Source organism: Coturnix japonica, chromosome 7, assembly GCF_054131305.1.
Source record: "Coturnix japonica strain WE chromosome 7, WE-NBRP24, whole genome shotgun sequence".
In the NCBI taxonomy this organism is placed as follows: domain Eukaryota; kingdom Metazoa; phylum Chordata; class Aves; order Galliformes; family Phasianidae; genus Coturnix; species Coturnix japonica.
The window spans coordinates 32,834,211-32,849,673 of NC_140669.1; the positions used below are offsets into that span (position 1 = coordinate 32,834,211).

Consider the following 15,463-nt stretch of genomic DNA (forward strand, 5'->3'; position numbering starts at 1 on the left):
TAGTGGTGGAAGTTCCCAGGACTCGTGCAGCCCTTTGACAACACCACTTCAACTCTTCTCCAGCAGAAGACAGCTTCACTGAAGCTACTCCCAAGAGACCAGGATTCAGAAGCATCGTTCAGTTCCAGAAGCATTTATTTCTTCTATTTCCAACAATACCCAGAAAAGAATTGTCACCAAAAACATATTTGGAAGCCTCAAACAACATGAGGCACACTCTCGATGTGTTTTAATTCTTTGAAGACTGCTTTTCTGTCTAAACACGTCCTGCAGGAGGAATAGCTTTCATACTGTAAGTCGCAGCATCCGCTCAATGCTCGGTTGACACACGTGTCAACATACCATGACAGTAATAGAAACTCAGAGCATCAGTTTGCTGCCACGGTTTCCCAGTTCCTCCATTACACCCATTTAAATGAAAAACCTAAGCTAATGCAGCTGTTAGAAATAGCTTCTCACCAAAGGTACAAGAGGCACCTACCAGTCACCAAACCAGACAGCGGTGCATCACATCTTCACCCAGCTTCTTGTCTCTATACTTCTATACCAGCAAGACAAGAAGTACGTACCCTTAAGATCAAAAGCCCAACACAACCAGCACTGAATGCACTAACCAGCTAGGAAACACGGAGCATTCCCCACTACTTCAAGGAATTAAAACACTACATTTGTTTAGCAAGCGTTGACATTTCAATGCCAGCCCCTACAAGTGCTATTCTCACATGACAGCCAAGAGTAGAACAAATATTGTGTTTCCGCCTCTCCCTTCAACTTCCACATTCGAGTGCACGCTGTGAGGATTTATTACTTACATGCATGCACTACACATTTTAACTTCGTGACAGGTTTTGTTAAGAAAGGGATTCAGTATCTAACTATATTTGCTCTAAGTGTTAAATTATAGTATATGTACATTAAGACTACAAGAGCAACCGATACCTACCTCGTATTTACACAGTTTCTTCAAGGAAGGCTATAATTCATGGCTAGACAGTTTCTGGTAGTTGCTTTTGGAGCAGTCCTGCTGTTATTTTCAGACAGTGGCTTGTCAAGCAAGGTGGAGGTGAGGAAAAGGCTGTGCCCCAGAGGGTGGTGGGCATGGAGCAGCTCCCAGGGCAGGGCCCGGGGGTTGGACTGGGTGACCCTTGTGGGTACCTTCCAACTTGGGATATACTATAATCAAGTATATCACAAAGTGGGTCTAAATTCTCTGACACGTAACCCAAGTCTGTGAATGTATCATCATCATCAGGAGTCCTAGCAGGTCTGCAAATATCGCCTCATGTTCAGCCTGTGGGAGCTCCAAGTTAAATCAGGCAATGGCTTGGATTCTTCCCCCACCTCCCTTTTTAGCCAACACAGGTCACAGAAGAGCATCAGTTTGAGAAATACAACCGACTGTGTGTAAAACCTGGTAATACATAAATTTGCAGGATTACAGAACCTTCCCTGACTAGCAAGGCTCTGGCAGAGGGTCTGAAAGAGCAGGATGCTTCTGAGCTCGATCCAGTTTCTCAGCAAGAGCAGCAAGAACAAGCAGTCTCACAGATGGATCCGCGTGGGAGGGAGAAAGGATAAAAGTCTGCCTCGGGAGCCTGCTCCAGCTGCCACTGAAGCCTCGGAGGAGTTGGTACAAATTGGGCAGCTACCTATAAAAATCTACTCCGTCTCGGCCATTTCTGAAGCCCTGTTCTCTTCCCTCATTCCATTTTTCTCCTCCATCCTAGTATTCCTGATATAAACTCTTTCAAGTACAGACAGCTCAATGCAGCACTTAATGGAAGGTAGATTAATACCATCATATTAAGGACAACATTCGTCTTATTTCTCCACTCCTTTGCCGAGCACCCTGCACACAATTCAATAGCTACGATAATTCAAAAGCACAAGAAGCCAGAAACACTTGATTGAGAAGTGATTAAAAAAAGGGAATATTAGCCTTAATCAAAGCCTTCTAAACAACATTCTCAGTGACCAGCAGACAACTGAAGCACCATGCAACGAGCACCAGCTTCCTATCAACACCTGTGATCCAAACACAGTCCTTCAACATTAACATCACCCTCATTTGTTCAGGTTTCAGTAATGTTTCAAAACTCACCGCCGTGTGGCTGCACTAAAATCACTTTATAACACGTGAGCAGCACTGTGAGCTCTCTGCCCTGCTGTCCAAACCAAGTGGACCCAGCCACCACCCTCCTGTAGACTTGACAGAGCAGCTTTCAAGTCTGAAATGCACAGTTCCTTCCCCTGCTTGCACAAACATACACACACTATACAGCCAAAACAGGATGCCAGCACCTTTAAGTACCTAGTGCTGGGAAACAACTGAATACCTACAGCTTTCCAACTGCACTTGCACTCCAGCTTAGTTTTCTCAGCTGCTGACAATGCACAAAACACAACTTTTTACATCGATCTTTACTGCTCTACTTCAGCTGTTACAGCCCACATCTGAACTTCTTGTTCCTTCTGACAAGGAATCAGAATTACCGGTCACTGGCTGTGCCTAACCCATCTGGTCTACCAACAGAAAATAGCTAAGTACATGTGTCATCAATCACTGTTAATTACTTCATTAACTCAAAAAAATACCATTTTTTATTTATTCTTTTTTTTAAAGAACAAACATTCTAATGCTAGTTTGAACCAGCATGAAGTTCAAACAGAAACTTACTGAAGCCTGCTGAAGCGCTCCATGCTTCACGTGGCATCAAAGAACCCTAGAATCACTAATGTTGGAAAGACCTACAAGATCATTCAGTTCAACCATCCACCCATCACCAATAGTTCTCAATAAACCACGTCCCTCAACACAATGTCCAAACACTCCTTGAACACCTCCAGGGTCGCTGACTTCACCATCTCCCTGGGCAGCTCATTCCAACACCTGACCAGTCCTTTGGAAAAATAGTATTTCCTAATATCCAGCCTGAATCTCCCCATTTCCTCTAGTCCTATCTACCCCCAGATTTTATATGAAGAGTATATAGGATATTGCACTGATCAAAACAAGTCATGCCCTCTCAAGCCACAAACACGCCCAGAAGGGAAAGTTAACACCATCACAAGACAAACCTTAATTTGCACAGTGAAGTAAAATAGGGTTAAAATTGTAATAACTGAGAGCACTCTAATAAAAACTTGAATCCTCAGTCAAAAATCTCAAGCTCATGGCTGACAAGCAAGAACTATCGCAGCATGTACAAGGAAGGAACAGCTGGCACAAGAGCTGGGACATACTTCATGGACTATTTGCCATGGGATCTCCTTCTGGTATGCTTTAAAACACAGCTGCCACTTGAGAAGACTTCAGCCTCCCCATCAAGGCTTAACTCCCCATCTCAGATATGAGGGGATTCATGTTTTGTCAAGTTTCTGTATCTATCCCATCTCACCCAAGGTGCCGTAGATTACAATTTATATTGCTCGTTATGGCTTTATACACTAAACAACAATTTTCATCTCTGTAAGACGGGCAAGGAATCAAGCAAAGCAATTTAAACGCTGTTTTGCCACTCTTCAGTCTTCACTGCCAATTATTAGAGCATCATAGCCCAAACTTGAAGCCTCTTATTCAGACTCCTGGGATTTGGGTTTTCACACCTTTGTACACTGTTAAATATCCTCCTTGCGAGGCCATGCTTAGTTTCAGTGAACATACCACCAGGAATTGATGAAGAGCAGCCACGTGCCACCAAAGCCGTGCCGAACAGAACGTCCTTCACTTTCTGACCTCCCATGTGCATACTCCAAAACACACACGAGGGGTTGCAAGACACTTGCAAAATCCTCCGCCTTGTTGTTTTGAATGATAGGCTGGGAATATCTGCTGTCCCCACAAACGTAACCATTAGAAAACTACACCAGAGGAAAAAGCAGCCAAAGAGACGGTGATAATGTTCCAGTCCCCTTCTGTAGGAGCTCTGAGAACATGCAAAGTTAGTCATGGCACGCTAATAAAGGCAGACGGCTACTCTGGATTTGAGCAGTCTCTGAAAACTCATGTTTTGGTACCAGTTTTAAATTCCAGCAACCTCAGAGGCTGCAAAATGCCTCTGTCACCTCAAGACGCTCTGCATGCAAAGCATGCTCTGGGGCTGGAGCGAGGGGAAGTAGATTGCAGGAATTCATTTCTGAAATGGAACGGAGAGATAAGATCAAGCAAAAAGGAGCAGAGGCTGCTGACAGATCTGCATGCACACAAGCCAGTAAATATGCAAATGTACAGACATTTCTACTGAGAGTGCAAGAAAGCAACAACAGTGAAAACTACTAAAATATACTGCATTAAAGTGAGCTACACAACTTCAACAGGATACTGCGCGGAACAGTTCACCTTGACCAAGGCAAGCTTACTTCATGTTCAGGGGAATGCTGAGATATTTTGGGGGTAGAAAATTTGGTTCAACTCTGAATATCACAGTACTTACAAATCACTTTGGACGTTTATCTTTTACTGCTCTCATTTGGAAGTACACAAAGGACTCGACATTAAGCTGTAAAACACCCTGACTAAGCTGCCTCAGGAAAGAGCTTCTTGCCCAGAAGATGAAACAGTGAATTTTGCAAAAGGTTTCAGAGAAAGGGGAAAATAAAGGCTGTATTGACTGAGCATCCCTGAAGACTGACCTTACAGAGCTAGAGCTGAAGCCGACGTGACTTGGTAGCAGATAACGTCGGAAGCAAAGAGCTGTTTCCAAAAGGTGATACTAGGACATCCATCTGCTGTTCTTGAAGTTTGGAGAGGAAGAGACACCCGACACATATATTATGTATTATTATACAGGTGTATATTCCATACATATAGACACAGGAGCCAAACAAAGCACTTATTTTCATTTTCACTTCATTTTACCTGCTTACTAGCTCTGAATTAGGGAGACAAGCTCAGGAGCTGGGTTTGGATATAGCATAAGACACGCATCTTGTATTTTGTAAGCCAGACTGTGCCAATGAGCAAATGCAGCTCTTCACTACTGCGGTGATAACAACGCTGCTTTGGTAATGAGCCTGTTTCCTAAGGGAGGAAAAAAGCATTCCAACTGGGCTACCTGCTCAACAGCCTTTGGCCTCTTTTAGGACAAAGTGCAGGGGGATGTCATCTACCTGGCAAGCATAAGGAACACAGAAACCTCAGCAACTGTCAGTATCAAACAGTAAGCACACAGAAAAGCTTCAGTAAAAAGGAAAAACAGACCTTTTCCAAGCTAAGTCTCCCACATATGGCACAACAGATCAGAAACAACTTCCCAGCAACATAAATCTCTGCAGAGAGATGAAAGCAGCCTACGGCTCCTCAAAATCACAAGCTGGAGCCAGCAGCGAGGCTTCACATCATCACCTATAAATCTCTGCAGAGCAGCAGTACACCACAGGTAGCACTCAGCACAACGCAACAGCATTGGAGCTCCAGCAGAAAGCCTAGGACCAAACAGGTGTGCTGTCAGCAAGGTAAAGTGGAAGCTCAAAGGTTTGTGAAGCCCTGCTCAAGGAGACCAAATCCACAAGGTGAGGAGTGCAAGGGACAAGCAACAGCCAAGTGCTGGAGCACTACACCTGCACTCAGGCCGTGCTCCCTCTATCAGCAGCCACCCCAGACACGGTCACTGAAGCAAACTCCCTGCTGCCAAGAAGGCTGTCATCCTCACTCAGCAGCATCCTGCAGCTGCAAGAAGATGGTACCTTTTCCCTATGTTTGCTTGATTTTCACACCCACACTTGTCGGCTGGTTACAACATATGCTCTGAACTCAGTTATCTGCACTCAGTGTATGAGATAATTTAGGCTTTCGCTGCCAGTGTTAAGAACTAGTCTCAGAGCTATACGCTGAGGCCCTGGAATTTAAATATATGATAACACTGCAAATAAAAGGAAACAAATTCCTTAAGGAAAACCTTTTTGCACGCCAGATCGGTTCCCAGTAGTAACTGCTGTGCTTTGACAAGAGATAAATATTTACAGTCTAGAACAGAGAACACCTTGTGTTGCAATACTCGGAATGCAAGCCCCATTGGTACACTGCATACTTATTTTGATGATTTTATATATATTTTCTTAACAATCTGAATATCTAGAAGCACACGCGTTGCTCATTTACACTACCAAAATGAAAGCCCAAAGATAAAACACACAGAGAAATTGTCAATGATACCAAATTGGGAGCTGAGGGGAAATGGTTTCAAACTAAAAGGGAGGGATATAGATTGGATATAAGGAAGAAGCTTTTTACAATGCAGGTGCTGAGGCACTGGCACAGGCTGCCCAGAGAGGTGGTCGATGCCCTGTCCTTGGAGCTGACAGGAGCTCTAGGTGTCCCTGTACACTGCAGGGAAGTTGGACCAGATGGTCTGTAAGGGCCCCTTCCAAATGGAAAGCTTCTATGACTCTACAAAAGCACACAACTGGATATCCTGCTTACGAGGAGGGATGATAAACTCCACGCAAAGAAGATGCTCTCATTCCTAGTGTTACATGGGCACGTCTCAAGTTGCTTGGTCTTCCTGCCATTTTAAATTAAGCAAACACATGATTAAACATGAATGCTTTTCTTTTTTTTTTCTGCCTATGCTATCTATGCCATCCAAACTTCAATTTCAAACATGATCTACACAGATAAGAGTCCGGTTGAGCTGTAATACTACAGGATTTCACATCTGCCGTCTAATACTCCTTACCCAACTGCTATTTGGGCTCCAGGGGCACAACCTTTGCGGTGTGGCAGCTTGGCTGCTGGTAGGTTTACAGAAGAGTTTGATGTCTATCTACAAGTCTCAGTTTTCTTACTTCTCCCCTTACAATGCAACTACCGCCTGGTGCAGAACTTTCCTGCCCTGACCTCACTCATGCCGCAGCCAGCATTACTCTGTGATAACTATCTCCTCAATCAGTCAAGCATAAGTTTTCATTCGCTCCCCGTACTTCAGTTTATTTTTAGAACAGCCTTTTCATAGCAAAGACCAGAAGCAGCACACTTTCACTGCCAAACAGAATTCAGCGCAGATCCCTCATACTGTTGCTAGCAGAAGGATGCTTTACTCTGATGGCTTCTGAACACTGGTACTAGCTGAAGGCCTACCATCCAAGAACACTGTCTAAGCATTGAGGAGGTCTGGATTCTCCCCAAGGGACACCAGCTACCTTAACACTTGCCGTACTGTGGGCCACACAAGCACCGGGCACCACCACCACCACCTATCTTTGTTTATAAGGCATAAACTAATGCAGAGAGCATGAGGGAAAAAAAGCAACCACACACAGTCACGGAGGTGAACAAGACCACAACCTGTGTAAATCCACCTGAAAGCACCACAGGGCGCTCATAAAATCATGTAGTACAAGTCTTTCCCTATTTGCAATGGTTCACAGTTCATGAACAGCACTTCAACACACAAGGCAATCTTCCTGAAGGAATACCTGAAGTGCTACACATTGCCCTGTATCACAGTGATGTATACGCAAGCCTTTCCTGTACAGATCCAGAAGCATCCAGCTCTTCTCATTACACCAGGGTTGATAATTCAGAATATGAAAAACTCAGAATGCCTTTTGCTGCCACACGTTCCCATGCACTATTTCATTGCTTTAGCAGTGCTGTGACTTCACTCATAATTATGATTAAGCCCATCAAATGCTTCACGCTTACGGCACTGGGAGCAGATGAGGCAGCAGCCTTCTTCCTTCTCTCCAAGGATGAGGAAGAAGAGTGGATAAGCACAACCCCCAACGAAGCATTCACCACCTACCATGTGCAGCAGAATAAACTTTCTGCTGTTCGCTTCTGAAGGATTAGAGAGAGGACCAGCCTCCCTTCCAGGCTAAGCACTCCATTCAAACAGTTTCTCCCAGCCAAAGCACTACCATTGGATTCAAACAAAATCAGCCTAGGAGAAGGGCTGAAGTGCATAAATGAATTGACTGTACGGATTCTGTTATTTCACGGGATCCATTTACATCACATAGATGAGGAAAACCTGAGATGCAAATGCAGAGCCAACATCTGTTCCAAACCATTGGAAGAATCGATTACCAGCAGGAAATCTCACACCAGGCTCAAATAAACCCGACTGCATGAGGCCTTTCATTTCACCTTCCCTTTCTCTTCATCACAGACTGAAGACAAGACACCTTTTTGAGCATATTCACTACTAACCACATGTGGTTCTCCCCATGTCACGGTGCCTGCGAGCAGCAGCAGCATTAAAATTGGTGCCTCAGTTAGTCTGCGGCACCAATCACTGCCTACGGGTTACAGAAACCTAAGGGTTTGCTGGCTAGCAGTAGGAAACAGCAGCAGCAAAGCAGGCTTTCTGCTTTGCACATGGGGAAAGAAAGGGCTGTGCTTACAGCCCAGCAGAGACCTTGCTGGCATCATGGGCAGTGCTCTAAAATCTAACCCAGCCTGATAGGAATTCTAACTTACCTACAAATTCTCCCCCTAGGGCGTCCCTTCTCCAATAGCCTGCATTCCCCTCCTAGTGGAAACACACAGCCTTTAAACCCTGACTTGTTTCCAGTTTCCAGGCTGAGTTATCCCATCCAACACAAAGGCTGATGCTCCCATTCTCCTCAGCCCGCCTCCTCCCAGACCAACCACAAACCAGATAAAAATGTAACTTTGAACAGCACTCCCTTCTCCAAAGTCTTGCTGGGAACAGCAGACAACAGAATCCATTCATTGTTTTCAGGCTTATGTTTCGGGACCTTTTCTAGAAGCAACCCCAGCAGATGGAAACACCGAAACATTCTTCTCCAGGGCACATGTAATGCAACGGTGTAAGCTATTTTAGTATAATTTAATGCAGTAAAAATAACCTACCATAAACAACCCACTGAAAGCTGCGGGCCTCCCCTTTTGTGGAGGTGAAACAAAATGGGAAGAAGAACTGGGAACAACAGAACTGGAAGAACAGAGCAACGTGCTCATCTATCTTTAATCTTCAGCAGCAATCTGGAAGAACTGCTTATTCAGCATGAAACTCGAGGATACCAGTGTGGATGCAACTGTGATGCTGCACCTTCCCTTAGCTGGCTGTAGGCACAGGCCAAGGCACCCCATAGCCTGCTCACCCACTGGGGACAGGCCCACCATCACAGCTGGCTCTCAAATCTAAGTTAATGCAAATGATATCTGCCAACTAATGCTATCTGGTACGTCTGACAAATGCAATTTGATTCCACATAAAGCGAGTCATAGTACGCTAATGTTCACAGGATTTAACAGTAATTAAGTCTTGGTGACAGGCACATCATTAAAGTACCGTTTCTTTGGAAAATAAATCAATAAACTAAATTATTTCCTACACGTGAAACATCAAGATTCTTCGCTACTCATAATAGATAAATGGAATTAAGATTAATCAGATGTCAGTGTTTACCAAGATGAAAGAACGAGATGCTTTAAAAGGCCAATTAATGCAAAGCACAGCTACACCGTCAGTGCCCAGCTTTTAATCTCCTATACATTAACTTATCCTATATCACCATGTAAAGCAAAAGCTTACGGTACAATACCTCATTCACTTTGGCAACCCTGCCTATGGCAGAGGGGTTGAGACTGTATTATCTTTAAGGTCCTTTCCAAACTAAGGCATTTTATGATTCAGTAGCTTACCGATTCATTATAAAACATATTGAGTCCAGGAGGGGTCGAGGACAGCAAACCCAAAAGCAAACAGTCATCAAACCTCAGTGTGACCTCCAGGCTGTACCCACAGGGTCCCCAAAGTGCCACATTACCTCCTGGACTCCAGCACAGCAATGCTTAGTCAAACCCTATGGGCCTGCTTGACCAATGACGCCCCATGGCATCCCTTCCTCAGCCCCCTGACAGGAGCTGACACATCACCTTCACCCTCAACCTCCAGCTCCTCCCAGCAACCTTCTGGCTTCCTTTAGTGGGGAAATACTGGCCGTAGGTGGATGGCTGGACTGGATGATCTTGGAGGTCTTCTCCAACCTTGGTGATTCCATGATTTTAAATGGCCGCCATGGAGCACTCTTAGGGTTAAAAACCACAACTAAAACCTCACCCTGACCAGCAATCAGGCAGATTTTTATCAAACTTCTCTGAGATAAAATCCAGCAGAAACAACAACAACAAAAACATTTAGGAAAAGAATGAAGCTAATTAAGATGCATCCAGTAATGAATGCCACGCAAAAAGATTCAAGTTCTACAGATGCAGGCCAAGCTGTAATTCCTTGCAAACGGAGAACCACAAAAGCATTCCAGGAGATTTTAGGCTGTTCTAATTGCTCCTCTTTTCAACATCGTTTTACAGCTTCTGTGTGCTTTCCTACTTCTCTGTCCCCACTTATCTTACCTATTTTCACCCCTCTGAATTTTCTAAGTCTTTATCCTTTAAGACAGTCAGAAACGCACGTCTATTTGTTCCCTCCCCTTCTCCCAGCTTAAACTGCCCAGAGTCTTCCCAGGGAAGGAGCACTGCCCAAAATCTGCTTGCTATTCAGGCAGTCCTGGCAATGACAAGCAGCACTTCATGAATCATCTGTTATATACTGCCTTATCAACACGGCCCGCTGCACGAGAAAGTAAACCTGGCCCACTTCAGTTTCCCGCATAACATCATCAAAATGTGAGTGGCATTAATCACTAAAGCAGTTTTAAGACCCCTCGGCCAAGGTCTGGAATGCAGCAGGTAGGAGACTGCTGTTTCTCAACTTATACAATGTAAGGCAAAAATCATATTTTCAGCTTTGATTTTATTATTGTTTTTATTCTTGTTGCTTGCAAGTCTGAAATCAGCAAGCTGAGGAGAACCAGGTTCCTTTCATCGCTGCAGAGCATTGGTGTGCTTAGGCCTCGAGTACCTGTAAATGGAAAACATGGGTTATCTATAAGGGAAGCTGATGCAAAACTGAAGAGCAAATTTGAATGAAGTGACAAGATGCATCCTGACAGCTTCTCTGACCAACAACACACGTTGAACAAAATAAGCTCCAGGTGCTCCAGCAGGGATCTGATAGAATACAAATCCGGTGGCTGGTCTTGCAGACTGGGTAGCAGGAGGGTGCAAAAAGTGATGGGACACCTAGAAACAAGCTACAGATAAGCCAGGAGACCAACAGAGCAGGAGGCATCACCAAGGAGGCCAGCAGGAAAAGTCAAGAACACTTGGCATCACAAATACATGATGAAGATCATTATCACGATCCAAAGAATACTTCCAGCTAATATTTCTTTATGGTCTTTATGCTTGGTAGTTTGGAACGGGCTCACAGCGAATACCATTCAGCAAATAAAATGTTCCGGTAACATGACCATGTTCACCAACCATCAACTCAAGATGAGTGAGAAGAGTCCTAAGGGTTTGAAGAGTTGTGTTATATACATGGTATTACACCTATGCACACAACAGTACTTCCAATGAATACTAATACACGTAGCACCAAGGAGCACAACACAGACATTTTGTTACCTGGAAAAGGACAGGAGGCCAGAGGAGTGCTTTCACCCCACGATTAAGTGGGCCCAGCTGGGTTCTGAGCATTCAGGTTGTCAGACCCTGCTCAGCACACGCTTGGCCACTTAACCCAGACAGCACATGCTTAACTTAAGCAAACTCAAGGACTCATTTACCGTCATATTACAAAGGCATGGCATACAAAAAGCGTTCCAGGAATGCAGCCCAAAGGTGCTGAAAAATAATGCCAGTGGTCTTCCAGTGTGGCATGCCCAGCGTTCAGCCAAGCAAGAACACAAGCACCCCTCGTGTTGTCAGCCCTCAGTCCCTGAGGTCAGGCTGTGCAGCAGGTTCTAAAGGACATCCAGCATGCAAACTGCTTTCAGCATAAGTTACTTGGTAAGTGCATGGTGAGCTCTTAGCTGTTCTCAGCTCTGGAAACAGAAAGATGACCTGGAGTACCTGACTGTCATATACTACATAGGCAATGGAAACATTCTTCCTCAGCACTTTGTCTTATCTGGTTTGGGGTATGTTCATGCAATGGAAAGGCTGTAGCTGCCTCAGAACTGGAAACCCACAAATGATCACAGAGGGAAAGCTTCAGCCATTGCACCAAGCTTCTGATCCCAGAGGCATCTTCCGATGGCTTTAAAGAAGTCTGCTTCAGGGAGCAGCAAGCCACTTCAAAGAGATTAGGAGGGCAACGTAATCTAAACCCACGGGCTCCTGCTCAACTTTACCTTTCATTTTCACTAAGCCCAGCTCCCTGCCCTTGCAGGTCACTGCATGGTTTAATGCTGCAGGCTGGAATCAGCTCCACCTCTCCAGGAACCCATAACCAAGCAGCTCCCTCTTTTTGCTTAATTCTTCCTTCCGTTTCATTCTTTTTTGCTTGTAAGCCAACATAAAGTGATAAATGAGACTCGCTCCCACCAACCACATCACATACTTGGGGCATGGAACCCACTGCCCCCCGACCCTGGCCATACAGCTCAGACCTGCCTACACATCACATAACCAAGGTTGGAAAAGACTCCCTGAGATATCCAGTCCAGCCATCCACCTGCCACCGATATTGCCTGCTAAACCACAGCCCTATGTAAGCAGAGACGGCAAAGAAAACCACAGTGCTGAATGGTTTTGCAGGTCACGGTGCTGCACGGACACACACATCTGAAGGGGCAGCTCCTGTGCAAAGGATGAAAGCTGCCACCCCGTCCTTCCAACCCATTCTGTACAAGCCATTCAAAACACATATCCGGCTGTTCTAAAGCATCCTTGTCACAAAACCAAACCCTGAAGCAAAAACCCAAAGAAATTCAAGAACGGGAAAGATGAATTTTAAAGACTTGAGATTATCAGAATCATTTTCCCCCCCTTCAGTTGAGCCAACCGAGAGCACAGCTTAACGTCAGCGACAACACCTGGCAGGTGCACGTGCCATTCAGAGCAGCAGACACATCCTGGAAAGCACGTTTCACTTGGTACAGAAAAACCTGCAGTGCTAAAAAACTTCCTCTTTCTAACTGGGTGGCATTTTACATCTCCAAATGGAACTGAGTGAGCACATCACCATGGTGACGGGAGGATTCGGCAATAACTTTGGTGCCTTGTAATTGCGGTATATTTGTATACAAGCAGCTGAGCTTTCTTAATTCAATGCCCTCTTAACTCTTTCTGAGAGGCTGAGGAGTGACAAAGGCAGCCTTTGGGCTGGGAACTCCACGCGGCAGCACTGGAAACATCAGAGCAGGCAGAACTCTGCGGGAGGGGCTGGGGGGGGGGGGAGGAAAAGGAGAAAAAAAGCAGCCTTGCCAAGAAGCAGATTATTATATAAACTTCAGAGCTCCTTAGAAACGTCGCTGTTATCAAAGCATAATTAACTTCAGGTAGCTTTTTGGCAGGGAACACGGCCCCAGCTGGAGGCAGCCCGTGACAGCAGCACATCGCGGCACCGTTAGCGAGCATGGAGCTGAGGACAAGCACAGGGCACCCATCCGACCCAGCACACACAAACCTTCCCCTTCGCTTCAAGGCAGCGTTTTAGGGGAGGCTGGGAGCAACGAGCCGAGTTGGTGCCAACGAGCAAGCGACAAAACCTTCCCGTATCATGCCCCAAAACAATTACGCAAGTGCTTTGAATCAAAGGCCGGTTCAGCTCCCAAATACAGCCCTACCATCATGGCAACTAAGCGCTCCGCAAACACATTCCCCTGCTCAGAGGCCACGCCGCTCGGAGATGATAGCGCCGAGCATCGCTCTGACAAATTCCTGCAGCAAAAGCCCGCAGCACCTCCCTTACGCAGAGCCACGCGCGCTGCAAGCCATCTTTTTTCCCCCTTTTTTTTGTGGTTTGTTTCAAGTTAAGACCCCAACATCGCAGCACAAACCTCATCCCTCGAGCTAAAACACAGCATTCTCGGGGACTTCCACCAAACCCGGGGGCGGTGGGGCCGTGCGGGGCCGAGGAGGCGCCAGTCGGTCCCAGTCGGCCCCGCACGGCCCCACCGCCCCCGTCCCACGCCGCCCCCGTCCCCGCCGCTCACCGCTGCCCGCATCGCTCCGCGCCGAGCCCCGCGCGGCTCCGAGGCGGCGCCGCTGCTGCCGGGGGTGGGAGGAGCCACGCGCGGCCGCGAGTGGGCGTGGCCAACGCCGTAGCCCCGCCCCCTTTTGCCTCATTCACAAAAAAACGCCAGCGCCGCCGCCCGGCTGCGGGAGGAGGGGCGAGCGGAAGCCACGCCCCCACCGGGCTCGACGTCCAATCGCGTCGCACAGCGGCTCAAATCCACCACGAGGGACAACGCGATTGGTGCGCGGAGCTGCCCGTCACCTCCCTCCTGCGGAACCCTCCGCACCGCGCGGCCGGAGCCCGGAGGAAAACAACCGCGCGCCCCGTCGAAGCCTTAGGGAACCACGGGGAGGGCCGGGCCGGGATTAAAAGCCGGCGGGCAGAATCTCGCCCAGCCCTTGTGCCCCGGGGCTACCCGGCCACGCGAGAGGCTCGGCGTACTGACCTGCTTACCGGTGGGAGGAGCGTGGAGCCGTGAGGCGAGAGCTCGGCGGCGGACACGGGCGGCGCGCGCGCCACCAACGGACTCAGCCCGTGACGGGATCCGCCATCTTGGAATTTTTAGATGGAGAGTCACGTGGTGCGACCATTTTTCCCACCGGCCAATCAGGAAGCGCGGGTTATTTATAGCCTCGGCTCCCTCTTTGCACTCCGCCTCATCCCGGCTGGGCGCGCGGCGGGGGAAGGGAACCAATCAGGCCCCGCCTCGGCTCTTAGCCCCGCCCACCCGCGGCCGTTGGGCGCCGTCCGTTGGGTTCCTCAGGAGTCCCGTCACACAGCGGAGCTGCTCTATCGCTGTGTGTGACCCCGGGCAGGTATTAATTACCCTGGGCTGCTATTAAATGTGGAGGTTGGTGGCCTTGCACGTAGCGCAGGGTTGGAGCTTCGTGATCCTTGAGCCCCCTTCCAAACCAACCATTCTATGATCTACAATCGTGATTCTTCTATGCTTGAGCCTACAGCCTATAGTATGTGTCTAAGGATATACTGCCACTTCTGCATAAAGCTGAAGCCCTTTTTTGTCTCGTTTTTACCATCTACTGGCTTGTGGGCTTGTTTGTTTGTTGTTTTTTTGGTCAGTGAGGTTTTAGGTTTCCTCCTATGGTCGTTCTGCTATCTTTATTCTGGGCCGGTTTGTGTGCTCACGTGTATGTATGTCTGCATGTATAAATAAGCTGCTAAATTATTTTAAAGTGTCCAGAGACGTGTGGGGATAAGTGCTTTAGGTCTAGAGGTTCACAAGTGCAGACTGTGCAACCAACAAGGCAATACTGATCTATGCCACAAGCTGCCCAGTGCATGGAATGAGCGGTGGCCATAGCAGGACCCATGTATGGACAGCTGGGTGGCTGCCTGCCCTCTCCTGAGGCTTCCCATTGCTTGGGCTGCTGCGAGGTGCTTTGCACACCAACATACTTACAGGCATTGCTTTGCTTAAGTGGTCCCTGAAGCAAATCAGTGCCCCC

The 15,463-nt window shown here is 47.1% G+C and overlaps 1 protein-coding gene across 20 annotated transcripts in view; it reads right to left on the bottom strand.

The window, feature by feature from the left end:
* Positions 1–14,572, bottom strand: part of HDAC4 (histone deacetylase 4) — a 182,875-nt gene extending 168,303 nt beyond the window's left edge. For 10 of the 20 annotated variants that reach the window (XM_085553660.1, XM_085553662.1, XM_015867789.3 and 7 more), the window contains exon 1: positions 14,443–14,572. The gene's annotated coding sequence lies outside the window, so the exon portion shown is untranslated. Of the gene's footprint in view, positions 1–13,974; positions 14,020–14,442 lie in introns of those variants that run through there. The other 10 variants (XM_085553661.1, XM_085553651.1, XM_085553659.1 and 7 more) reach the window with 2 other exon arrangements.
* Positions 14,573–15,463: the final 891 nt, after the last annotated feature.